Source organism: Eumetopias jubatus, unplaced genomic scaffold (genome assembly GCF_037043125.1).
Source record: "Eumetopias jubatus isolate StellerSeaLion01/CBP00866 unplaced genomic scaffold, mEumJub1_p1.0 scaffold_7, whole genome shotgun sequence".
NCBI lineage: Eukaryota > Metazoa > Chordata > Mammalia > Carnivora > Otariidae > Eumetopias > Eumetopias jubatus.
In genome coordinates this window covers 50,773,932-50,787,273 of record NW_028274813.1, presented here as the reverse complement: position 1 = coordinate 50,787,273, position 13,342 = coordinate 50,773,932, and the positions used below count along the sequence as shown (strand labels likewise).

The following is a 13,342-nucleotide window of genomic DNA, read 5'->3' as shown; positions in this document are numbered from 1 at the left end:
GGTTATCATCCAAGTCTCTTAGTGTGGTACCGAGAATATATAATTAAGCTGTGACACCTAAAAGCCTGACCCATGGTGCAAGAATAGCATGTATCTCCAATTTACTTCCTTTTTTCCCTGACAGTGTTCTGCCAGTTTGAATGCATAATTTTCTGGTAAAAATAATCTTGTTGACAGAACAATCATATACAGGGTGAAAAAAGTCAAGGTCTAGAGCATTTAAAAATACATGTTTATCATGAGAAAAATCTACTGAAATACTAATATTCTTATACTATGCTTTTTTCTGTTTCTTTCACAATTTAATGTTAAAAATCTTACTTCCCAGCATATACACTCCTGGCCCCAGGCTACCAGAGTTACCATTTAATCTGAATTCTCATCCAACTTTATACTCAATGTTTAATTCTCTGCTTTTTATGACTATCTTTTTAAAATTACTTTCTGCGATTCCTCTTTTCGTCACTTGCTATTTATGCAGAATAGACTTTTAGACTGCTTGTCTACTCTCCTACATTTCTACCTTTATATATGGCTCTGGCTGGAAATCTACCCGTGATATTTGTTCAGCCAGCAATAAAATACACTTTATCGAGTTTATATTGGTGACTACCAACAATGGGCAGAACATTGGAAAGAAAACAACAGATCAGTTTTAAAATCCTCAACAGCAAGGCAAATATTTTTCCCATTAAGTTCCCAGTAATTGTTCTGTTCTAGGTGCTTTCTTTGCCTAATTAATAGTAGAACCTCAATAAAAACATGCCAGGTAAATGAATTAATTACCAAATACAATAGCAAAACAATTGCTCATTTTTTGTTTCATCTATTCAGGTAATCATTAATTCTTACATTCCTTTATTCCAACAGGACGATCAGGATAAAAAGACAGAATGGAATCCCAGCCTCTGAAGCAGTGAAAGTCTATTATGAAAGATGACAGGAATATGTATAATTAAAACAGACATTGAAAGCTTAGGGTACCATAATATTAAGAGCCGTAAGATAAATGGGAGTTGAAGGGAAAGAGAGAGCAAACCAAGTTTTGTTCTGCTTGCCAGAGGAAGGCATTAGGCAGCCTAATTATCTACAACCAGCATGATTAATCTTAGTGTTTGTTAGGTACTAACTAAAATGCTTGGATTTTTACCCATAAATTCCTATAGTTTGGCTATGTTTACATATGTCAACATTAAGTGGTTAAATGGGATCAGACTGTGAATTTGGGGCACAATCTTGTCACGTATCAGGCTACCTGGCAGCAAATGACCATAGCCCACAGGCCTTAACCCACAATTGTTGAGTGGCCCTCTCCATGTACTCCATCAGATCAATTCACTGAGAAACCTGAGGTCCCTCTTCCTAAGTTGCATCTCCAGCACAGTCACCTGAGAGATCTTTTTCTGGAACCCCACGACAGCCAATGTCAGGTCTGGCTGGGCCACTGATTGCAATTTTTTCTCTGATTTAATTAAGCGATAAATTATGATGTCTGCTCTGAGGTAAGATTCCTTCACCGTGAAGCAGATTTAATCAATGAATCTCTGAGGAGTGACAGGTGAGAGACAGTAAATAAACACTACTCAAATGCCTCACAACCAGTGACAGTCTGACTTTAGGATGTGGCCATCACATTCCATTTTGTGGTCAAAGTTATCACAACATGTATTTTATCAATGCCTGTCTTACAGGGGCCAGGAGAAGTACTTAAGCCTTTTTCGTGGTTTGCTTCTCATTTAGCAAATTAAACTTTTTTTGTTGTTTTTAAAGATTTTATTTATTTATTTGACAGAGAGAGACACAGTGAGAGAGGGAACATAAGCAGGGAGAGTGGGAGAGGGAGAAGCAGGCTTCCCACCGAGCAGGGAGCCCGATGCGGGATTCGATCCCAGGACCCTGGGATCATGACCTGAGCCAAAGGCAGACGCTTAACGACTGAGCCACCCAGGCGCCCCTTAAACTTTGTTTCTATACCCAGATTCACAGATCTGCCCCAGGTAGCATCAGCATATCTTTAAAAGTCATGCTTTTGAAAGACAAGAGTTCCAGATCTCAAGGAGCCTCCAGTATAGTTGCAAGGAGAGGAGAAAGTTAAATCACAAACTAAGTGGTATTGTTGCCACTATGTTTCCACAAACCTGAATTAGAATTCTACAAACCCCAAAATAAATGACTGGCTTGTGCTAGGACATAAGCCCTACAGACAAAAGAAGGGGGAAAAGAAGTCATGTTACCCTAACAGATCCTTTTTATTTGCTACAAGCAGAGGTGTCAACTTGTCCTCAGGTGCCATATTTCCATCTCACCAAGGAGTACATGATCCCTTCAATGCAATTCTGTAAATGATACAGAAGCTCTCTTTTTGGCTATAAAGCATGTTTATTCCATAATACTTCTGGAACAACATGGAAGTGGCATAGGAGACTGTAAAAAATGAAAGAACAAATAGGATGAGAAGAAAGAGTATGAACTGTTTTCCTTTAAAAAAGGGTACTTTGCATTCTTATAGCATTATATAACTTATAAAATATTATATACACACATTCTATTTTGACCTAAAAACTGAATGCAATATGGAAATTACAAATGAGGAGACTGAAACACAAGGATCATTAAAAAGGTGTCCATTAAGAATGACAGCTAAAGATTTATGCGATCTGAAGAGAAACCAGTGTAGACAGCTAATTTCAAAACGTAGTATCTTCTGTTCTATTAAAAAAGAGTTCCTAATCCTGTGGGTTAATATTCTTCACCTTTTCATCTTTTTAGGTATTGAGCACAATCATTTAATTCTCTTCCACATGTATTTTTTCCCTCTTGAGTTGCTTTTTTTCTCCTCAACACAAAATCACCCTCGAGCTTCTTCTAAAGCTTCCTAAAAAACAAGAGCCATTCTCTCAACTCTCTCTCTCTGGCTACCATGCTCTGTGCACCTTCCTGCCTTCATAACTGTTTGCAATTCACCTCCAGTCACCATCCTTGACTCTGGCAACTCCGTTTCATCCTTCCCAAATCTATGAAAGCACTCTTGTTAAATCCAAAGCTTCCCTAACTGCTCATTCCATTTTGCATTTTCATTTCATATCCAAGTTGATTGCTCTGCTTCATTTAACACTGTCCTCCTCTAACTCTTATTCATTTGCAGTCCTGGAATGTGGAAATCACCTCTTCACCTTTCCCCCTGGATACTCCTTATCAGTCTTTTTGCAAATTCCCATATCTCTGCTTTCTAGAGGAACGGTAGTTAATCACATTCAAGGTCACATTCCCTCTCCCTTTGACCACTGCAATCAACAGATCACCAGGGACTATCCATCCTACCAGTAATCACTTCAAATTCCAACTTGCCCTATTTCCACTACCACTGCCATAGCTCAACTGATCACCCTCTATCACTTGGACTACCATATGGTTTGCTAACAGTTCTTCCTGCTTTTTCTCAACCATCTCTACCACCAACAACCATCAACTCCACTTATTAGTTCTCTGTGTAGATCCAAATAATATTACTAGTTTCCAAATTTACATGGCAATTAAGATGTTAATTCTTCAAAATAGCAAGAGCATTTTCTAAGGTCTTATTCCTTTCTCTCTCTCTCTCTCTCTTTTATAGTTTCCTCCATCATTAATCTTCAACATGGATTCTTAATCTAGCTCACCCAAATGTCTTGCTCCCCTGTGAGGTCCTGCTCCTCTCTCATGCCATCCGTCCTAGAAATGCCCTCTCCATTACTTGTGTTCAGAGGCCATATCCTTATCAAAGCTTTCCCAAGACTCCCTAAATTGAATTTGAATTTGGGTCCTTTAGCTTTCCAACCTACCATTTTTAAGCTATTATGGAATTGTTGGTTTATTTAACTTCCCCATAGATTCTGACAAAAGCAATTATGACATGTATCTTTTAAGGATTTTAAGCAAACTTATCTTACCCCAAAATTAATCTTAGGTAATCTGTCTGTGTAATAAAGCCTTGAACCAAGACAAAAATAATCGAAAAATAAAACAAAAAACAAAAAATTTCAGTTCAGTTTCTGTACACATTAAAAATAATTTCTAAGTTTCGGAATCTAAAGCAATGAATGATGTTTACAGCAATCATCAATTAAACAGTGCTTTCTAAGCAACATCTAAAAAAACATTTTATTTTATATATTTCTTCTCTGATGTATACATGTATTGTGTTTATGTAAAAACGATTAATAACAAGTGTGTTTCAATGCAGCTTTGTCAAGGGTACAAAGTAATTAATTAAACTGCCTTTTAAATTAAGGAACTGTAACACATCCTTCATCGTACAGTTCTTAACTGAATTCCTAAACAAAATTTAAATCATATCCTCATCTTCTGTTTTCCACTTGGCTCTCTCCTGATGAATATGAACTCTGATGCATCACTGCTAGAGTGTGATATTCTGTCATATCTATAAATTCCACAAAGTCTTAAGCCATGTAAAAGATGGTTACATGCTGTTTTTTAAAAAAAGTTTGAGAATTAATCATTTATTTTCCTTTCCTGACCTGTCTTTTATGCTTTGCATGTTTTTCAAAGATAAGGAGAGTAGTAATATTAAGCAATATTGCTATCCTCACCAGTGGAAGAAAATGGAACTATCAATCCCCAAACAAAGCTACACACTTGACTTTGAAGGTGCAATAGTTTGTCCAATTTCAGAGTCTCTTCCAAGCACCTTTTCTGAATTATGAACTGTAAAATCACTTTGACAGTTACGGATTCTATTTTTAGAATCTATGCCTTTTGTCACATCATTTTGCATAATCTTCCAAGCACTTGGAGCATGAAGACAATGAGAGGGAGATTTAAAATGCTTGAGTTGTGAAAGTATAAATGATACATGAAACAATCACATAAATTCAGTCAAAAGATTTACATTCATAAAGAATCCTTCTAAAAAAGTTACCAATGAATATGCATGACTCAACTTTAACAGCACGTATACAGTCAATATTTGAATAAAGGAAAAATAATTAAGAACTTCAAACTTGGGCATAGCTTTTCAACAGTTTTCAGTACAACTAACAGTTTTCTATAAAGTATAAATTTCCAAACCTGGGTTATGTGGTCCACAGAAACTGAAATTCATTGATCTCTTTATGAGGAACTTCTATACAAGTAGTTTAACACAAGACAAGGCTAAGAGCAAGAAAGGAATTGATTGTAATTGTAAGAATTAACACAAACATAAAAAAGTGACATTCTCACACTGCTGGAGGAGTGCAAATTAGTATTTCATTTTGGAGAAAATTGGAAATAATTTTCAGTAAACCTAATAGATTTTACCCAGTTAAGGATGTCTTAACAAAATAATCAAAAACTCATATATAAATTAAATAATTCATCACTGCATCCTTTGACATGATTGACAATATGGTATCCATTTAATTAATTGTGGCACAAATCTAGAATGCTTTCTTTTATTTTAATTTTTTATTGTTATGTTAATCACCATATATTACATAATTTGTTTTGGTGTACTGTTCCATGATTCATTGTTTGTCATAACACCCAGTGCTCCATGCAGAATGTGTCCTCTTTAATACCCATCACCAGGCTAACCCATCCCCCCACCCTCCTCCCCTCTAGAAACCTCAGTTTGTTTTTCAGAGTCCATCATCTCTCCTGGTTCATCTCCCCCTCTGACTTACTCCCCTTCATTCTTCCTCTCCTGCTATCTTCTTCTTTTTCTTTTTTCTTAAAATATGTTGCGTTATTTGTTTCAGAAGTACAGATCTGTGATTCAACAGTCTTACACAATTCACAGCGCTCACCGTAGCACATACCCTCCCCAATGTCTATCACCCAGCCACCCCATCCCTCCCACCCCCGACCACTCCAGCAACCCTCAGTTTGTTCCTGAGATTAAGAATTCCTCATATCAGTGAGGTCATATGATACATGTCTTTCTCTGATTGACTTATTTCACTCAGCATAACACCCTCCAGTTCCATCCACGTCGTTGCAAATGGCAAGATCTCATTCCTTTTGATGGCTGCATAATAGAATGCTTTCTAAGTGATCACTAAAATGGAAGTAGGTTTGGAAACAGAAAATGAAAGTCTGAGGAACAGAATTTACCTGAGGAAGGTTGGACCAAAGAGAAAACATGACATTTTCTAGTCTTCCCATCTTGTTACATTTCTATTTTCTCTTCTTCCACACATTCATAAAGAAGAAGATGTAGAAATAGCTACAAAATATTTCAAGTAATAATTGGGTTGCTTCCTTTTCATTTCTGTCTATTCTTTGCACTTAGCTGATGAAACAGGTGTGGTTAAATTAATAAACCTTCCATTCTATGTTGAAGACAATATGTATTCTCCTTCAATATTTTAAATAATTTCCCCCTGAATATTAAGGTAATACAGTCTGAATTAAGAGAATTACAAAGTTTCATAATGGTATAAATAACATAAATATCATTCACAATCTTTCTCCCTGTGGATGATCACACTGACATTTTGATGTTTTTCCTTTGTTAGGTACGATATACAAATATAGGAACATATACTATACCATATACACACTTTTAATTCTGTATTTTTTCATTTAACATCATATTGTGAATATTTTCTCTAGTCACTTAAAATTATTGTATTATTTGTAATATGCCATTCATTCACTTATCAGAACATGATACAGGTTGATTCTAATTTCTTGGAACACTGCAATCAATAGATCTGCATACTAATTTTGGCCCAAGTTTCTGTTCCATTAGGTATGTTTCCTCCACTGTGCATTACAGGCTACACTTAGGAGCAATTTGAAGGTTCATGGCATATTCTTTTTTTGTTTTGTTTTTTGCTTTGCACAATGTAGCAAGTTATACTCCTACTTGTTATATATTCATTGTACTCTAACCAGCACTTAATCATTTACAAGTTGGTTACTACTTTTGATACTTGAACTCTTTTGTTTTTTTAATCATTTAATTAATAATGCATTTAATCATTTATTTTTTATTAGATATCTTTTTATTCTACGATTGCTTATTCATATGTTGCCTTTTTCACTGTAATTTTTGTAAGTTCTTTACGGATTACAGTGATATCTTCAAATGTTACCAAACAATAAGTTTTTACCCCTAAAAACAAGGTTTCTGGTAGGTGTTTTGGCTTTTAGTAGATTTTCTAATATTAATCTTTCTTAGAGAAAAGTATGAGAAGGCATTTATGTAATCAGCTTATAACCAAGGACATATATTCAAAGTAAGGGTAAATGTTCTATACACTAATTAAAATTTTCACATTAATCTGATTCACCATTAAGCAACTGCATAATAACTCAGTATTACAGTGAAAATGATAGTTATTGTTCATTCATGCATGCATACAATGATATTTATTGAGCAGCTACTAGGTTGAAAGGCCTCCTTTGAGGCACTTTGAGTGCATCAATACACAAAATAGAGATTCTTGTCTGCATGAGTTTTTGCTCCATTCTAGTAGGAAGAGATAGGGAACAACCAACATGTGTGGTAGGCAGAATAACAGCTTCTCAGAGATGTCCATACCCTAATCCCCAGAACCCATGAATATGTTACCGTACATGGCAAAATGGATATTGCAGATACAATTAAGGTCGTGAACCTTAAAATAGGGAATTTATCTTGATTTATCTGGGAGACCAAGATGAGCCCTTAAAAAAGAACTGTTTCTGGTTGGGAGTGGAAGAAAGATGAGGCAGAAGGAAAGTCAGAGATATTCAATACCTGAGAAGTATTTGATAAGCAACAGATGGCTCTGAGATGTAAGGGACCACATATGAGAACTGGAGAAAGAACTCTAGGAGTTAAGGGTGGCCCCAATTTGGCAGCCAGCAAGGTCAATGAGACCTCAGTTCCACCAAACACATGGTACTGGATTCTGCCAAGACCCTGAATGAGCTTGGAGGTCTATTCTGCCCAGAGCCATCTGAGAAAAGCCCAGGTGATGAACAATTTGATTTCGGCCTTGTGAAATCCAGAGCAGAGAAACCAGCATGCCAATCTGGACCTCTGACATCCAAAATGGCAAGATAATAAATTTGTATCATTTGAAGCCACCACTACATCTGTGGTAATTTTCCTGACAGCAATAGGAAACTAATACAAAATGCATAATAAGTAAATTAGGTAATATATTAGAAGGCATTAAATGTTCTAAGAATTAAAATTAATGCAAGGTCAGAGGGATCGGGAATGTTTGTGTGAGGAGCCTGGGCAGATGGAGCATTAAATAAGTGGCCAGGTTGGGCCTCACAAAAGATAAGATTTGAGAAAAGGAGGTAAGGATGTTGGCCAAGTGGACATATGAGAAAAGCCTTCCCAGGCAGAGGAACCTGCTCAAGGAAAGACCTTAACACAGACCTGGTGTCTTTAAAAAACAGCTAGGGGCCTTTTGCGGCAGAAGTAGGGTGGGTTAGGGCTTGACAGTGTAGGTGGAAAGGAGGCCATACAAGTATGGGAACTGGTGTTGTGTGCCATCTCAGTCCTGGGAAACGTTCAGCTTTTGCTCTGAGTGGAACAGGAAGCCACTGAAAAGTTTTGAGTGGATGAGTGATACGATCTAATTTAAATGTTTCCAGAACAATCGGGCTGCTGAACAGGGGATAGGCTGTTAGAGGAGCAGGAACAGAAGATAGGAGATTTGTTCAGAGGTTACTTCACTAATCTACACAAAGGATGATAATGGCTGAAACTAAGGTAGTAAAAATGGGGATGAGAAGAGATCCCATTCAGGAAATAATAATTTTTAAAATTTATATATAACATTTAAGGGGTTCTTTTTCCAGGAAGCTTCCACGATACCTCTACACAGCTTTACTTATCGTTAACACATCACACTATTATTAGCACATATCACACTCGTCCAGAATTAACTGTGTACTCTTTCTCTGGACCCTTAAAAAGTCGACTGTGTATTTTCATCTAAAAAAAGCTGCATTAGCCATCTCTACTCTATTATCTACAGAGATAATCTTTACTGTAGGTACAGCCCAGGCCTCGGAGAAGAGTGATCTTTCATGACGCCAGAGGTCCTTCAGGCCCCTTCTCTCACAAGCTCTATCATGTCCAACAACTTATATGGCACCTCGATATCAAAACCAGGTTCATATTATCTTTACTTGTTTTTTGAAGGAAGAAAACCTTAAGATGAGTATAATCATCAATAGAGAGTGCAAATGGAATACTGCTTCTTTGATTTTAATTCACCATTTTCCCCTCCTTGGATTGGAGCATTCTGAAGAAAAAGCTCAGAACAATCCAATAAAAAAAAAAAAAAAAAGTAGGTAGTCTTTGTAAACAACGTTTACATATCTCTGAGGAGTCAAGGGCAAAAAATGTCCGAAGTCTGTGAAGTACATGTAAATGATCTCCGCTCAATCATAAGTAACACAGTCTATGAGTTTCATTCTGCTTAACAAATTTTTTTTTCTGCCAATAATCTAACAATAACAAAAGCCGACTAATTTATATTATCTTCAAACAGGAAGCTTGTCAGGATGTGAATAAGGACCATTTTGCATTCTACTCACTGGTTAGAAGACATACCTATAAATTAATGTCTGACACTAACAGCTTTAACCATTTAGTACACAGAGAAGCATTAATCCAGAGTGAGCCTTTGTTTTTTATAGCCTATTTAAGAGGAAGATGAAATATGAAAAGAAAGAAAGAAAGGGGGGGAGAGAGAAAAGGGGGGGAGAGAAAGAGAGAGGAAAAAGGAAAGAAAGATGAGAAAATTATCACTACTTTGAAAATTTTACAAACAAGAATGTTAAAAGCCATTCAAAGAGACCAAGAGATCATCTATATCCTTTCCTTTCATTTTTGTTGTACTAATTTGACACTGGAATTTACTAGTTTTCCTTTTGCTTTTATATGTTGGTAGTTCACCTTCTTCCTTCCAAACTTATAAGAAGTGATTTCAGACAACAAATGACATACCAACTATAATCATTTGCATAAAAGATATCTGATAAACACATATATTTTAGAACATGTAGGTAATGAATGTTTGCATGGATGACAAGAGAAACTATTGCATTTCAGGGAGCAAGAACTTTCAAAAGCACATTATTCTAAAATATTTGTGAAGTGTCTCTATTCCTGATTTTTCTATGTAATAAACAACACTTTTACCAGAAGTTCTCCCTAATGTAAAATTGATAGTATTTTATGCTAGATAAAATTGGTCAAATATTGAACTTATTTTTTCATTGAATTAACAAGTATTTATACAATGGTTACTATTCACCAATGTTAATCATTAAAAATAAAATATGTTTAAGAATAAGCCTTGCCTTTGATGATCTCACAGTTTTATAGTTCAACATTAGTCTGTAAATAAGCTTTCAACTCTGAGTGAAATCCATGTCTTTTTGGGCTTGAATGTTGACCATAATGTATTTGGCAGATCGCTGACTAACTTGGTGTAGGGCTCCTTCATATGCACGGTATCAATTTGTTTCCTGTAGACAGAGATATATCAGTTTATGAGGGAGAAAAGGAAAATCTCTTTTAGGAGTAGGAGTAATCAGAAAAGGGACATTTGCCCTTGCCAATTTGGATGCCTTTTATTTCTTTTTGTTGTCTGATTGCTGAGGCTAAGACTTCCAGTACTATGATAAACAGTAATCGTAAGGGTGGACATCCCTGTCCCGTTCCTGACCATAGAGGAAAAGCTCTCAGTTTTTCTCCATTGAGAGTGACATTAGCTGTGAGTCTTGCATATATGGCCTTTATGATGTTGAGGTATGCTCCCACTAACCTTACTTTGTTGAGGGTTTTTATCAAGAATGGATATTGTACTTTGTCAAATCATCTTTCTGTATCTATTGAGAGGATCGTTATGTTTCTTATCCTTTCTTTTATTAATGTGGTATATCACAGTGATTGATTTGCAAATACTGAACCATCCCTGCAGTCCAGGAATACATGCCATTTGATCATGGTAAATAATTCTTTTAATGTACTATTGGATTCAATTTGCTAGTATCTTGTTGAGAATTTTTGCATCCATGTTTATCAGAGATATTGGCCTGTAATTCTCCTGTTTTTCTGGTTTTGGAATCAAGATAATGCTGGCTTTGGAGAAGGAGTCTGGAAGTTTTCCTTCCATTTCTATTTTTTGGAACAACTGGAGAAGAATAGGTATTAACTCTTCTTTAAATGTCTGGTAGAATTCCCCTGGGAATCCATCTGGCCCTGGACTTTTGTTTGTAGGGAGATTTTTGATTACTGATTCAATTTCCTTGCTGGTTATAGATCGGTTCAAATTTTCTATTTCTTCCTGTTTCAGCTTTTGTAGTTTGTATATTTCTAGGAATTTGTCCATTTCTTCCAGATTGCCCAGTTTATTGGCATATAATTTTTCATAAAATTCTCATAATTGTTTGTATTTCTGCGGTATTGGTTGTGATCTCTCCTGTTTCATTTGTGATTTTATTTATTTGGGTCCTTTCCCTTTTCCTTTTGAAGGTTTAGCTAGGGTTTTATCAATTTTATTAATTATTTCAAAGAACCAGCTCTTGGGACGCCTGGGTGGCTCAGTCAGTTAAGCATCTGCCTTCGGCTTAGGTCATGATCCTAGGATCCTGGGATCGAGTGCCACATTGGGCTCCTTGCTCAGCGGGGAGCCTGCTTCTCTGTCTGCCTGCCACTCCCCCTGCTTGTGGTCTCTCTCTGTCTCTCACTCTCTGACAAATAAATAAATAAATCTTTTTTTTTTTTAAAGAATCATCTCTTAATATTGTTGATCTGTTCTATTGGTTTTTTGTTTGTTTCTGTAGTATTTATTTCTGCTCCAATCTTTATTGTTTCCCTTCTTCTGCTGGTTTTAGGCTTTATTTGCTGTTCCTTTTCTAGCTCCTTTAGATGTAAGATCAGGTAGTATATTTGAGTTTTTGTTTTTGTTTTTCCTGAGACATAGGTGGGTATGTATACAAAAATTATAAAGAACTTACAAAACTCAACATCCAAAAACCAAATAATCCAGTTAAGAAATGGGCAGAAGACATAAACATTTTTCCAAAGAAGACATCCAGATGACAATAGACACATGAAAAGATGCTCAACATGACTCATCATCAGGGAAATACAAATCAAAACCATAATGAGATACCACCTCACACCTGACAGAATGGCTAAAATTAACAACACAAGAAACAACAGATGTTGGCAAGGATGCAGAGAAAGGGGAACCCTCTTGTCAGATATGGTGAAAAAGTACTCCTAAGCCTTGAAAGTACACTGTATAATACAATGCTATTAGGAAAAAGAAAACAAAGTTATGTGTAAAAGGGGCATGTGCAATTGGATTTTAACATTCTAAAATACCCTGGAACTCTATATAAAATAATCATGGAGAGAATTAGGGCCATTTACTTCTAAGTTTGGGTAGGAGACTGTGGCCAAATCTTGCATGCCCTAAAATGATTAAATATAAGCTTATCCAAACTTTTGATTGCCATCATTTAAATTTCATTACATTTGTGGGATCATAAGAGTTGGTCTTAGGAAATAAGAAACAACATCCGAAAAAGCAAAATTCACAGGAGACCAGAAGATGGGAAAAAAAGCATGTGAAAATGAAAAATATTAACTGGCAGTAGGCTCATGAAGGAGCAGATAAGAAAAATGTCAGCAGTAATCTATGTGGAAAGTAGGACGATCACAGCCATCTGTTCTATTGTTCCTTTGAATTCATACATTCTGTTTATCAATGCATATTCTAGGATTATCCTCAGACATAGGCTCTTATCTTTGAACCAGAGCCCTGACCACATCAGGGCATTTGATAAAATCCCAAAGGTCTGGTATGTTGCCCATGGAATATGGCTACGTGCCAGGCACTGTTGCACCTACTAAATCACACTAAGAAGTAGGTACCCTCATTAGAAGTACTGTTATTAGCGGTATTACCATTTTACAGATTGGGAAACTGAAACTAAAAGCTAAATTAAGCTTCCCTAAAGTCCCACAGCTAGTAGCCCAATGCAATCTAGCTCCCGTTAGTTTACTAATATTTTCTGTAAGGAAGAAGGAAAATGCAACCGTCAAAGCACTCACAACAGTCTTCCATTTGTCTGATAGAACGTGTCTGTCAATCTCCATGGTAAAGGAGTACGATGAATAATGTGAGGCAGAGAAAGCCTGAGACAGGAAGCTCTACAATTATTTAGAAGAAAAACAAAATAGAAATGGAAACATTTCAAGGTGCAAAAATACTTTTGAAATGTTGTAGATTGCTGATAATGTATAAATTATGTGGTAAAATAAATTATTTTGACAGGAGATTTGCTTAAGGAGAGACAGGCTGGAACGAAAGTAGTGCTCTAGGCTGTC

General features: G+C 36.2%; 1 protein-coding gene across 1 annotated transcript in view; it reads right to left on the bottom strand.

The window, feature by feature from the left end:
• Nucleotides 1–13,342, bottom strand: part of MDGA2 (MAM domain containing glycosylphosphatidylinositol anchor 2) — a 793,866-nt gene that overhangs the window by 540,663 nt on the left and 239,861 nt on the right. The gene's annotated exons all lie outside the window — the stretch shown is intronic.